General features: G+C 37.7%; 1 long non-coding RNA gene across 1 annotated transcript in view; it reads left to right on the top strand.

The window, feature by feature from the left end:
- LOC125098126 (uncharacterized) overlaps positions 1–13,230 on the top strand; it is a 280,918-nt gene that overhangs the window by 25,863 nt on the left and 241,825 nt on the right. Inside the window, exon 2 of the long non-coding RNA XR_007126726.1 lies at positions 2,627–2,689. This is a non-coding gene — a long non-coding RNA (uncharacterized LOC125098126). The remainder of the gene's footprint in view (positions 1–2,626; positions 2,690–13,230) is intronic.

Below are 13,230 nucleotides of genomic sequence, written 5' to 3'. Positions count from 1 at the left end.
ATTGTTAACATATCTGATCCAGATCTTTGTTTGCAAATGTCTTTGAATATGATTCAAGCAAGTCACTTTCCTTAACCTTTTGTAATATTCATAATTTCACCTGAAAATTGATTTGTACCATTCATCTGAAGTCTTCTTAGACAACTATAAAAATAAAAATATATATTTTCTCCCCTCTGTAATACTGTATTTTATTTTTTAATAAATATTTTTTATTTAAATTCGATTACTTAACCTGTAATATTTATTTCAGAGGTACAGGTCTGCTATTCATTAGTCTTATATAATACACAGTGTTCATTACATCAGATGCCCTCTTTAATGTCCATCATCCAGATACCCTATCCCTTTAGTCCCCTCCCCTCCAGAAACCTCAGTTTGTTTCCTATGAATAAGAGTCTCTTACAGTTTGTCTCCCTCTCTGGTTTTGTCTTGTTTTATTTTTTCCTCTCTTTCCCTATGATCCTCTGTTTTGTTTCTTAAATTCCACACATCAGTGAGATCAAATGATAATTGTCTTTCTCTGATTGACTTATTTCACTCAGCATAATACCCTTTAGTTCCATTCATGTCATTGCAAATGGCAAGATTGCATTTTTTGATGGCAGCATGATAGATAGGTAGATAGATAGATAGATAGATAGATAGATAGATATAGATATATTACATCTCCTTTATCCATTCATCTGTCAATGGACATCTGGGCTCATCTGGGCTTTTTTCATAGTTTGGCTATTGTGAACATTGTGAACATTGCTGCTATAAATATTGGGGTGTAGATGCCCATTAGGATCACTACATTTGTATCTTTGGGGTAAATACCCAGCTGTACATTTGCTGAATCATAGGGTAGCTCTATTTTCAATTTTTTGAGGAACCTCCATATTGTTTTCTAGAGTGGCTGCACCAGCTTGCATTCTCACCACCAGTGTAGGAGGGTTCCACTTTCCCCACATCCTTGCCAATTTCTGTTGTTTCCTGGCTTGTTAAAACCAGCCATTTTGACCAGTGTGAAGTGGTATTTCATTGTGGTTTTTGTTTGTATTTCCCTGATGCCAAGTAGATGTAGAGCATTTTTTCATGTGTCTGTTGGCCATTTGGATGTCTTCTTTGGAGAAATGTCTGCTCATGTCTTCTGCCCATTTCTTGATTGGATTATTTGTTCTTTGGGTGTTGAGTTTGATATGTTCTTTATAGATTTTGGATACTAGCTCTTAATTTGATATGTCATCTGCAAATATTTTCTCCCATTCTGTCAGTTGTCTTTTGGTTTTGTTGACTGTTTCCTTTGCTGTGCAAAAGCTTTTTATCTTGATTAAGTCCCAGTAGTTGATTTTTCCCCTTGCTTCCCTTGGCATTTGCTGATGTTTCTAGGAAGAAGTTGCTGCAGCTCAGGTCAAAGAGGTTATTGCCTGTGTTCTCCTCAAGGATTTTGATGGATTCCTTCTCACATTTAGATCTTTCATCTGTTTTGAGTCTATTTTTGTGTATAGTGTCAGGAAATAGTCTAGTTTCATTCTTCTGCATGTGGCTGTCCAATTTTCCAAAATAAAAATATGTCTTAATAATTATCTTCAAACATATGGATCAGTCTTTCTTTTCCAAGTTTTTTGATGAAGGGCTAAGGCCTTGTATTCAGATATGAACCCAAAACATAAGACTACTTTGTCACCTTTTGTTTATAAGTTATACCCATAATGCATTACTACATTCATTTATGACTTTTGTTTGTGCTTCAAGAGAGGGAAAGTGTAAGGAATATGAACTGCAATCTGAAGGTAAAATCATATTAGATTAAAATCCTCTAGATTTTTGTTTCCCCCAATCTTTTACAGTGGTACTTATGGCACATACCTTGGTGAGGCTTGCATTTGCTATTTTCCAAAATATTAACTTAATTATAAAGAAATAAAACTCTTTTTCTTTACAAAATCATATTTGATATGTTTACATAGCACTGTATGAATAAAAAAATTCCATTAGAATAAACAGGTTTGAGAGTCAATACAGCTGATTCTTAGCACATATAAAATTGAACTGCTAAGAACAAAAGTGTTCAGGATTACCTGAAATTGGCCTACTAGAAGCCAGCATCAAATTATTGTGGAACTTGAGTAGAATGATTTGGAGAGAGAAGTGATACTGGAAGTCAATTAAGAAGCCTGTGGAGGCTCCTGGATGGCTCAGTTGATTAAGTATCCAACTCTTGATCTCAGCTCAGGTCTCCATTTCAGGGTCATGAGTTCAAGCCCTGGGTTGGGCTCCATGCTGAGTGTGGAGCCTACTTAATAATAATAATAATAATAATAATAATAATAATAATATACAACATAATATGAAAAGAACAGCTATTTTAATTTACATATAAGCCACACAAAAGATCCTAGGAAGCTGGTACTACCCTTTGTAAGGGATTCCATTTTCTCTCTTCCAGTGTTTCCAAGCAGGCATATTAACTAAGGACATCTGTCTTTTGGAAATATTAGAAGCACTCTAAATCCTGGTATTTCTCTTTCACAGCTATGCTTCTCCAAGGAATATAGAATGCATAACCTGATTGGCTTGTAGGGATTGGCTTGTAGGGATGAAAACATGGCACCCACCTCTCTTCTCCATTCTCTCTTAGATTCAGCCAGCTCCTAGTACGGACACATTCTCCTAGACTGGGCAGTGTGAGTTTTGTCCCAAGGTAAGAGAGGTCAGCTGTTGACTCATGGATTTGGCAGTCTTGAGTTCATTCACATGTGAGTGAAATAGATGGGGACCTATTTGGCTTGGAGCCTAAGCAAGGGTGTCTTCATCCTGGATTCATTAGCAACAAGTCACTATTTCATACAATTGCTCTGGAGAACTTGGAGGGAAGAGAATATATAAAAATCAAACTTATTATTCTTATTTTACCCACCATTTTATCATAGCTTACATATATAACTTCATTCTGAAAAATCCCAAAGAGATAGGTGCTGCTATTATCCTAGTTTTATAGATGAACTTGAAAATGGCAGAGGTAAGAGGACTCGTTGAGTTTCTTATAACTACTAAGAAGGGGGATTGATTTTTAATCTATTATTCGTTTATTCAACACTGGTATTAGACATTATGCATGCAGGTGATATATGGACAAAATAGTTATATTGCCTACTTGCATGGAGTTTATAGCTTAGAGAGTAAGATAAATTTAAATAATCACATAAATAATTACATAATTACAAGCTGTAATAATGTCTTTAGGATCCATTCTCTTAACCATTATAGTGTCTTACTTTGACCTAGAGATTTGCTAGAACTGGGATTCATGTTATTATTTTGTCTTTTATTCTTCTATTGAAACATTCTGTCATTCCTTATTTGGTTGCTTTATTATGACCAACTGGTAGAGAAACTCCAAAAACCACCAGCTTGGCAAGATCATGATGGTGTTGGAAGCCTCTTTGCCACCACTAGTCCCTAGCCTACTACCTGTACTGACCTTTAACAGGGACAAAATAGGTTCTAACATCTAGATTAAGGAAACAACCCCCCCCCCGAAAATATTAATTGTAGAAAGAAAAGTTAGAGACCATCCCTCTAAGCCCCTTTATATTACAGAAGAGGAAGCCCCTAGAGCTGAAGTAGACTAAGAGATCTATCAGAAGGTTACCGAGGTTATGTTTACAGGCTCCCAGTCCAGAGAACTGCTTGTTATACCTTTTAGAATGTTAGCTCAAGGTGTTTCCATATTGAAATTAGCTGAGATCAGATCTATATTCAAGAAGAGGTCATGGTAAAGCAGACTTCTGTGCTCTTTCATTGACAGAACAAGATAAGGTATGGAATTAAGGGGGTGGGGTGGACACTGGAATAACCCCCTGGTATAGAACTCTCAAGTGAACACTACGATTGTTTCACAGTCTCCTCTCGTTTTTTAAATACACAGAGTGACTCTGTGTACCTGGGGTAGTTACTTGAATACACTTCTTCATGTGCTTAGCCTCTTGATTTGTGATATGGGGGTGAGGATAGCACATACTGTTATGGGATTTTTTTTTTTTTAATCATGCTGATGATACTTTCTTTTCAAGGAGCTACAGCACTAGGCCCAGAGAAAGATCCTGAACCCCCTCAGGAACTTGCCCCGGCTCCCACTGTGGAGCCCGCTGTATCTTCGGACACAAAGCTGGCCCACCCCATCCCTGGTGCTGGAGCTCACCCCTCAGCAAGAGCAGTGACACCACCTCTCCTGTTGGGGCCAGTGCAGGTGGTAGTCAGGGCTCTAATTCACTCTCCTGAGACTGAAGAACTATCAGCACCTTTACCTGAACTGAAGGTCTAGTAGGGTTCTGTCCATGCTCCTTTTATGGTTTCTGAGGGGCTCCAGTCAGCACTTGTCTCAGTAGAATAACCAGACTCAGCCCCCAAGCAGCAGCTCATAATGGCTGGAACACCAAGGATGGAGTCCCTTGCTCTCTTTGTAATTTTTGTGTTTTGTATACACTTGTAAAACGGCTGAATAGATTTTGTTCATTAAATAAAGTATTATTAGTGTTTTCTTATAAGTTTACTTTGATGCTTTTCAATGGTATATTGAGGTGCCTTTAAGTACTTTAAGAGTGTTGCATAACTAATTAATTGTAGAACATTTCCATCACAGAGAAACCTGGGCTACTTACTGTTATGGGATTTTAATTGTGTAATGTACATAAACAACTTAGCTCAGTGCCAGGCACATATAATGCATTCAGTAAAGGGTAACTTTTGTGATTGTGTAGTTTTTGTTGCTCTTATTCTCTTGTTACATTAGCATATAATGTTTCAAATAAATTATTTAAAATTTTAATGCTAGAATAGGAGGGTAGTGAAGGAGGAAATGGGATATATGTTTAAGCAAACAGCTTCTGATGTAATTCAATTTTATTCTACTTCCAACCTGGTTGAAAACCACAGATGTATAAGTTTGTTGTATTTTCCTACCTATTTTAGTGCCTCACCTGTGCTTTATGCAGAGTACATGTTTACGAGTCACTTTACACAACAGTTTCCATAATTTGGCAAATGTATCTAGATTAATTAGTGGAAGAGTGTTGTCTAGACTTCAAGTCTCTTCAGCTCTAATCTGCTTCTCTGTGCTAGACAGTGGAACCAACCAAAACACTGTCTTCATTTCAGTCCCCAACTAAAGCTTTTCAGTTTAGAACAAACTTTCCTTCCAGCCTCATTAAGATGATCAGCTCCCCACCCCACCCCCCGCAACCCCACCTCATTTCCATTTCCATGTTTCTGACTTCAGGCCCTGCTACTAGATGAAGGCAAAATGTTTTTCCTTCCAATTACTTTAGTGGAAAACTTACATGTTTGATATTGTAGCAGACAATGTTTCATTATGCTCTCGTTTGAACAGAGAAATCGCTGTTCCTGAAGGCAGCCAAGGCGCATTCTGAGAGGTAGAGTTACTGAGTTACAGCCCAGAAAGGGAGACCGGGAGGGAGGCTAGACTCCATTGAGAAAATGTACAGGCAAGTGTGGCTACACAGGAATGCTTCAGAAAGGGTTTTATGATCAGCATCAATAGATGTGTGTGTTTTATGAATAAGAATAAGTGTATTCATGTTCCTAAAGTGCTTCAACATCTCTGGCTAAAAGTTGCTCCTAATATTTACTCTCATGGCTCCCCTTGACATAATATACCATTTTACATGTAGAAAATGGTGCGTCAGAGTTTCCCCAGGCCGTCACACACCAGCGGGAAGTTGTATCTTAATTGTTTAAGGCTCCGAAACTGGTTTGTACTATTTCTGCAGCAAAGGAGCATAAAACCAATGGTCAAAAAGTATTTCCAGATCCTCCCTGTCTAAAATATACAAATAGTTGTTGGGGCGTCTGGGTGGCTCAGTGGGTTAAAGCCTCAACTCAGGGCTTTAAACCCAACAGTTAAAAAAACAAAACAAAATGGGTGCCAGTGTGGCTCAGTGGGTTAAGCCGCTGCCTTCGGCTCAGGTCATGATCTCAAGGTCCTGGGATCGAGCCTCACATCAGGCTCTCTGCTCAGCAGGGAGCCTGCTTCCTCCTCTCTCTCTGCCTGCCTCTCTGCCTACTTGTGATCTCTGTCTGTCAAATAAATAAATAAAATCTTTAAAAAAAATAAAATAAAATATACAGACAGTTGTCAATTACAAAATAAATTAAATACATACAGTTCTTTTGGGGGGTAGGGAGTTCAAAGAGATAAACAGGCAAAAGGGTAGGAGAAGAACCTTCCAGATGGAGGGGTCCAATGATGGAATGACCTAAGACAAAAGGTACGTTTGTTAGAACATCAACTGTAGGCAACAAATGGTTGAAACAAATTTGGAGACATAGGAATTTATTCAAAGTGCCTTTCTTATGCAGGGTTAAATCCCAGTGGATCCAAAAGAATGGCTTGATGTACATTTCACACTTATATTATGTACATTTACAATTTGAATTTTCTTCCAGGTTTTTCTTTTATGAAACTGGGACATCTATTTCTATCCTCATCCTTTCAGTACTCTGCAAATTGTTCCAGTATATCTCAGAGCTTGAATTCGTTATGGCTAACATTAAAGATGACACAAATGAATGGAATGACCCTAATTGCATTATATCATTTAATCTTCATGATGACACTGGCAACAAGGCACTATTGGCTTTATTATTCCTATTGTATGCATGGAGACCCTGAGGCATGGGGATGTTAAATGACACGTGGTATCATAACATTTTTTCTTGTGATATTCCTAGATATGACTGTTATGTTTCTTTGTCCCCTAGTATTTCTTTCCAGAGCCCCTCTCCTCCACTCTTGCCTGTGTTTACTAAGTTATATTACACTCTAGTCTCAGCTTCAGCATATAGTAAAATACCCACCTTATATTGCTTCCTTCCAGGTTTTTTTAAACATAAACTATAAACCAATGTGATCTACATTGAGATCAAATCATGAATTTTTTAAATCAAAATTGTGGAGCATTATCATTCATTTCATGTGATATGTTTCAGCCTGGCTTGCCCATGTAATTTTGTTGGCCTGATGTAGTCCTCTAGCATGCTAACGATTTCTTCCAGCTCTGTGATCCTCTTGAATTTAAAACCATGAGTTAGCAAGGACCTAAAGGAATGAGACGCAGAGTTTTTCCAGGAGACAGTGAGGTAATATATTTCCTGGTCCTTGAGCTGTAAGAGAATATTATGCCAAAGCGAGTTACTTGGGAGCATAGTTTTTCTAAAAAGTGTAGACAAAATGAACACCACATCTCACACTTTTGCCAAAGTTGTTTGCCAACCTCTGAAAAACCCAGCGTGCCTTCATTCTGGAGAGAGCCAGACTGCATTTCTGAGCAAAAGTGCAGAATCCTTTGACTTCATATTCAGTGCTACCCATTTACCATGTGCACCAACAATTTTGCTACTTTTGGAGTAAGTAATTACTTCTTCATAGTCTCCAGCAGGTATGAATTTGAGACTTTCTTTATTCACATGCAGGGCATTGTACTCGGTGGGGGAATACAACAAGGACAAGGACAGACCTTTGCCTGCCTTCAAAGAAGTTACTCTCTGATGGAAATTTAACAGAAAACCAGAATAACAGAAGTTCTAAGAGGCATTGTTTGGTCATTGTTGTTAGAAGTTCTTCTCTTACCCCTTTCTCTGACTGCTCTTATTTACCTCTTTTGAAGTTATCTTAGAAAAAAAAGATTTTCTGAGTTGTCTTTCCATGCAAAAGTATACTGTGAGCCTAAGAGGTAATTTTATTATCTTGGTTTAGATTCTATTTATACTAAAGTAAATGATGAGCTTGCTACATTTGGAGTTTGGAAAGTTTAGGGGTGAGAGGTAATTAACTAATTCTTTCAACCCTTGTCTCCCCTTTAATAAGGCAGATTTACCCATCTCAAAAGCAATTTCAGTTGTAAAAACATTGGCTTTCTTCATGGTTTCTGGATCTTGACAACCATCAAAATTTGGCAAGCAGCCCCTACCTGCCTGGCAGGAAGTTCTATTTAGTAGTGTGTGAAACTTTATTTTCCAGTTTCAGACACATTCTGCCTCCGCTGTTGAGTTCCAACACTCACACTTCCAAATAAAGAGAGTTTCTGGAATTCTTCTATGGCTGGTAGATGCTTTGACCAAGGTTCTCACCAAATCCAGAATAACCTGACACCAGTTAGGCCCTCACTGTAGTCTATTGTTGCATGGCCAAATTAAACAGGGTAGTTCTTTGTCATTACTTTGCTTGTTTGTCAGGCTAACTGATGTGCAAAGGGAGCCTCTGGCATTGAAAAATCACACAATCAAATTAAAAAAAAAAGAAGGATTTGGAAGTGAGACTCAGCCTGTGTTTACTGATTTGTATCCCTATAACATGCAAAATGGTTCCTCGAAATTATATTCAAAAATCTGAGGTGGTCCTGGCATTCAATCGCATTCAATTCAACCATATTGATAGATCTGGGTAAGAATCCAGAATTTGTCCCCAGCCTTTCTTTCTTTATAGATGTGCTTTGTTGCTAAACATTCTTGAGTAGAGGTATGATGTAGTCTAGGATACTACAGTGTACTAGCTAAGCCCCAGGTCCTTCTTCTCTCCCAGTCCATTCCCTTTTCTTAACAGCTGTGTAACCTTGGAAAAAGTAATCCATGTTTTTGATCCTTAGATTCCTCATTTGCAATTTGAGGATAGTAAATTATCAGCCACATCTGTCTCTAAAGGATGATATGAGGAATGAATAAGATTGTAGACAATTTTTCTAATAGATACAATTAATGCATACCTGGAGCAGAGAAGGTATTCAATGAATGTTGAATAGTTGCATGGATAAATAGATGAACGAATGATCGCAATATGTAATGGGAAACTTTTTTTTTTAAAGAGTTTATTTATTCATTTGACAGAGATCACAAGCAGGCCGAGAGGCAGGCAGAGAGAGGAGGAAGCAGGCTCCCTACTGAGCAGAGAGCCCGATGTGGGGCTCGATCCCAGGACCCTGGGATCATGACCTGAGCCAAAGGCAGAGGTTTTAACTCACTGAGCCACCCAGGCGCCCCAATGGGAAACTTTTTATATGCTGTAAAGTAGGCCACATCAATAGTGCTCACTTAAAGACAGCTAAAGCCCTTGGCAAAGTTCTGTTTTGTTTGTTTGTTTGTTTGTTTGTTTTTAATATTATCGTTATTTTACATGAAGGGGATTCTGTGAGTCTAAGAGGTAATTTTATTATCTTGATTTATATTTTATTTATACTAAAGTAAATGGCTTTCCTGAGTGAAGCATTTTCTGGGACTAGACTTCTTGTTAGAACACACTTCAGCTAACCATGATCAAGTCAGCTAGTGATGGCTTAATCCACTATTGAGTGGGATTTTGCCTGTTGCTCCAAAATTATGACTAGAATGCAAATCTGTAAAAAACCATTAGGTACCCAAAATATCTATATAGAGCCACAAATAATCACAGACATAAAACTTCCTTGGGGGTTTGTTAAAAGGCACTTGTGCAGGTCTTCTTTTTCCCACCACCACCCCAGGCCCCTATATACCTGCCAATATCAATTTTTACACTAATACCAATTAGAGTAAAAAAGCCACTTTGAGTGAGGGGTAGAGGAGAAATTTATCCATCATGAGTTGAATGTACAGTAAAGCCTTCTTATACTTTTCTAAAGCCAAAAGAAAGAGTAACTCCATGAGAACCCCTCACAGATATTCAATTTCTGCTTAGGCAGCTTGCTCAGCACTGCAATCTACCACACATACAGGCTAGAAATGGAAGAGGGACGAGGGGACAAAGAAAGCATCCTCTGCTCTCCTCACCATTTAGTGGAAATGTATGAATTCCCACAGGTCAAATAGAAACCAAGGAGGAAGTCCTTTGAGAACAGAAAAACAGCTAGGTTGGTGGGCTGGGGCCCGAGCCCCACAGTATCAGAGGCCCACAGTATCAGAGACGTGAAGGGAGCCTGAGGGATTTAAAGGATCAACTGGTGTGTCTCACTTTAGGCAACTGTCAAAGGCCTCACAAGGCCTACAGAAGAGCTCACATGGGCCTGCAGAAAGCCATCATTGGATCTTGCCTAAGATAAGATCTTGAAGAACAGTAGGTGTTGCAAAGGGACAGAGGCACTAACCATTATCCTTTTTCTCACTCTCCTCCAAGACCCAGTTAGGGCCCTCCAGTCTGAACTAAAGAAAGAAAAAAGAGAAAGCTGAAAATGGCTTTTAATCCTTTCAAATGAGAATTTAAATCTGTTAGAACTTCCTAATATAAGGTAAATTCTTTGGTATTTATAAACAAGGGAAGCTATGTCATGGGCTACCTCAGAAAGAATCCCCATTCCCTGGGAGCCTATAAATGGATGATGCAGAGCCAGGTTGTGGGGTGTTGCAAATGTAAATGACTTGGATATCCCAGATGGTCAATGACAGATCCTTCTCTCCCCTGGTGCCATCTTTTCAGTCATTCTGCCTAGACTACAAAGTGATAGAAGCTTAGTCCTTACCCAGTCCATTGCCCATTTCTCCACAATACACCTGCTGTATGTTCAGCCTGTCTCAGATTTAATATAATTCAAGGAGAATGAGGAGAATGAGGATGCCTGAATAAGACCTTCCTGTACTGGGATAATCTGAGTTCTAGGAATCATCCTTACCTTTCCACGAAAACTGTCTCCCTTGTTGTTTGCACTTTTACATGCTTCTTTTGAACTCTACATACTGCTGGGCTTAATTGACTAAAAGCAACTATTGTCAGTGGCTTGCCTCAATTTCAAGAGAAATCTAGAGGTATCCATGTAGAAATTATAAAATTGGGAAAGAATGTCAACAACCTTAAAATCATCAGACATTTTTCCTTGGACTGACACTTTCTACAGGAATGTTAAAGTGTTGTTTCTCCAGGTTGGAGGACCACAACTTTGAAGCTGTTGGGCTATGTCAAATCTTCTGGATGCAATTTTTTAAACAGAAAAGTTGGCACATTTTCTCTGCAAAAAGTCAGATTATAAATATTTTGGGTTTTCTGGACCATACAGTTTCTATTACAACTATTCAACTCTGTCATTTTAGTACAAAAGCAGCCATCAATAGAATTTAAAGGAATTAGTAGAGCTGTGTTCTAATAAAACTTTATTTGCAAAAGCAGGTGGGAGTTAGGGTTTGACCCATAGGCTATAGTTTGCTGACCCCTTTACTAGAGAATCCTGCTGATGGAATGATGAAAGGAAATGTCTTTGAATTTTATCACTTTATTAAAAAAAATGCTTGTTCTAGAAAACCATTGCAATGTTTCTTCCAGCTTTTAATGTTGTTTTATATATTGTGAACCTACTATTTAAATAATTTTATACCCTGCTTCTATCCTTAACATGCCATTGTAAGCACTTAATGTTATTTTATACTCTTTATTGGCATCATTTTTAATAGCTATATAATATTTCATTGAGTAAATGTGCCAATATAGAAGTTCCATAATCAACCATTCTTCCTTTCTTAACTATTTAGACCGTTTCTCATTGCTTGCTATTTGAAAAAAATACTACAGGGAAGCATGTTTATATATATTTCCCTTTGTATTTTAAGTTATCTCTATAGGTTAGACTTTAAGAAATGGAATTACTGGATGGAGTTTGAATGCTTAAAGGCTCTTATTACACACTGCTAAATGACTTTCTAAGGGCTCATTCCCATCTACATTCCCAGCAATAACGTATGACCACTTATTTTAATGAATCCTTAGCACATTAGAGCTTAACATTAAAAAGAAAAAAAAAAATCTGTGTTGCCTTATATAAAAAGTGGTACCATTGTTTTAATTTATATTTTTTGTTGGACATTTTTCTATGTTTATTATCCATTTATTATTTTCCTTTTTGTGACTTGTATATTCATGGCAAGGCCATTTTCTAGCATGATGATTAATCTTAGGTACAAACCTGAGCAAGAGAAGTTTTTTTAATAAGAGCCATGAATTACTGAATGCTTACTGTGTGACAGACAATTACATATAATTGTGTTTATGTGTAATATTATTTAAACCACACAGTGACATTATACTAGGCTGCTATTTGAGCCTTTTAACATAGGCTGATATCCCATATGAGTGGACCATAAAACACAGTTTAGAGAATGAATTTAGTTTGTATTTCTCTGTTCACTTCTTAGTAACACTGCATTTACTAAGCATTTAGATCCTGGAATTTAGGCACTCAGATCCTGCAAAATATTTTACATATGTTATCTCAATTTCATCTTATAATAACTCCATACTATGGTATTAGTCTTCCATTTGTTAATAAGGAGCCCAGGTTCTGGGACATGGAATACTTTTTCTCTGTCAGTGTGACTTGTAAGTAGTTTAGGTAGGAACTCAGGTGTGCCTATCTGCAAAGCCCATTATTAAATGATGTGCTGCTATGAGCACCCTTCCTTTCCCCCCAGTTCCCTGGGGTTTCATTTCCCTTCTTAGAATCTGTTTCTTATAACTTTGTTTGGGGATTCTGGAAGATCCCTCTCTGGGCTTCTTGGACTTCTGCTTCTTAATGGTTCCTTTTGGCTCTCCCCTCTAGTTTTGCCACAAATATGCATCACACACACACACACACACACACACACACACACACATACAAGTTCAGATGACAAACTCTTTGTTCCAGAATGCATTCCAGGATAGGAGAGCCAGGGTCTCAAATGACAAGAACTGTCTATGTGGAATTTAGTTTTTAATGTCCTAATGTTTGAGTTCACAGAGGGAGTTCTAGATGTTTTAAACTTCTTCATTAAACACCACCTTCCTTTAGGTATGCAATATTCTTTCTTTCAATTTACATAAGTATTGTGGACCTAGATTTTAACTTTAGGGCTTTTTGTTAAAAGAAAAAAAAAATCTGTGTTGAATTATGTTAAAAAATGGTATCATTGTTTTAATTCATAGATCACATTACACAATTTTAGTAAGGTTGGCTTTCTATTTTACATGTGTGAGGGACTTCATAGTCAAATTACTTTTTTCTCTATGCAAATTAGCTTCAAACAAATGCATTGCAGATCCCCACCCTTCTTATCCCCTTTCATGCTTTTATTTCCCTTTTGGGCCCAGAAAGGAACCACATATTTGAATATGACTTATTATGTAATTTTAAAATTTGGTTGTGGTTTGTACTTAGAAAAACTGCCTGACACTTGAAAGGTACTCTTGTGCAGTTTGCGTTTACCTACAAATTCAAAGAGGCTATTTCTTAT

This window comes from Lutra lutra, chromosome 4 (assembly GCF_902655055.1).
Source record: "Lutra lutra chromosome 4, mLutLut1.2, whole genome shotgun sequence".
Lineage (NCBI taxonomy): Eukaryota > Metazoa > Chordata > Mammalia > Carnivora > Mustelidae > Lutra > Lutra lutra.
This window is presented reverse-complemented; position numbering and strand designations above follow the sequence as displayed.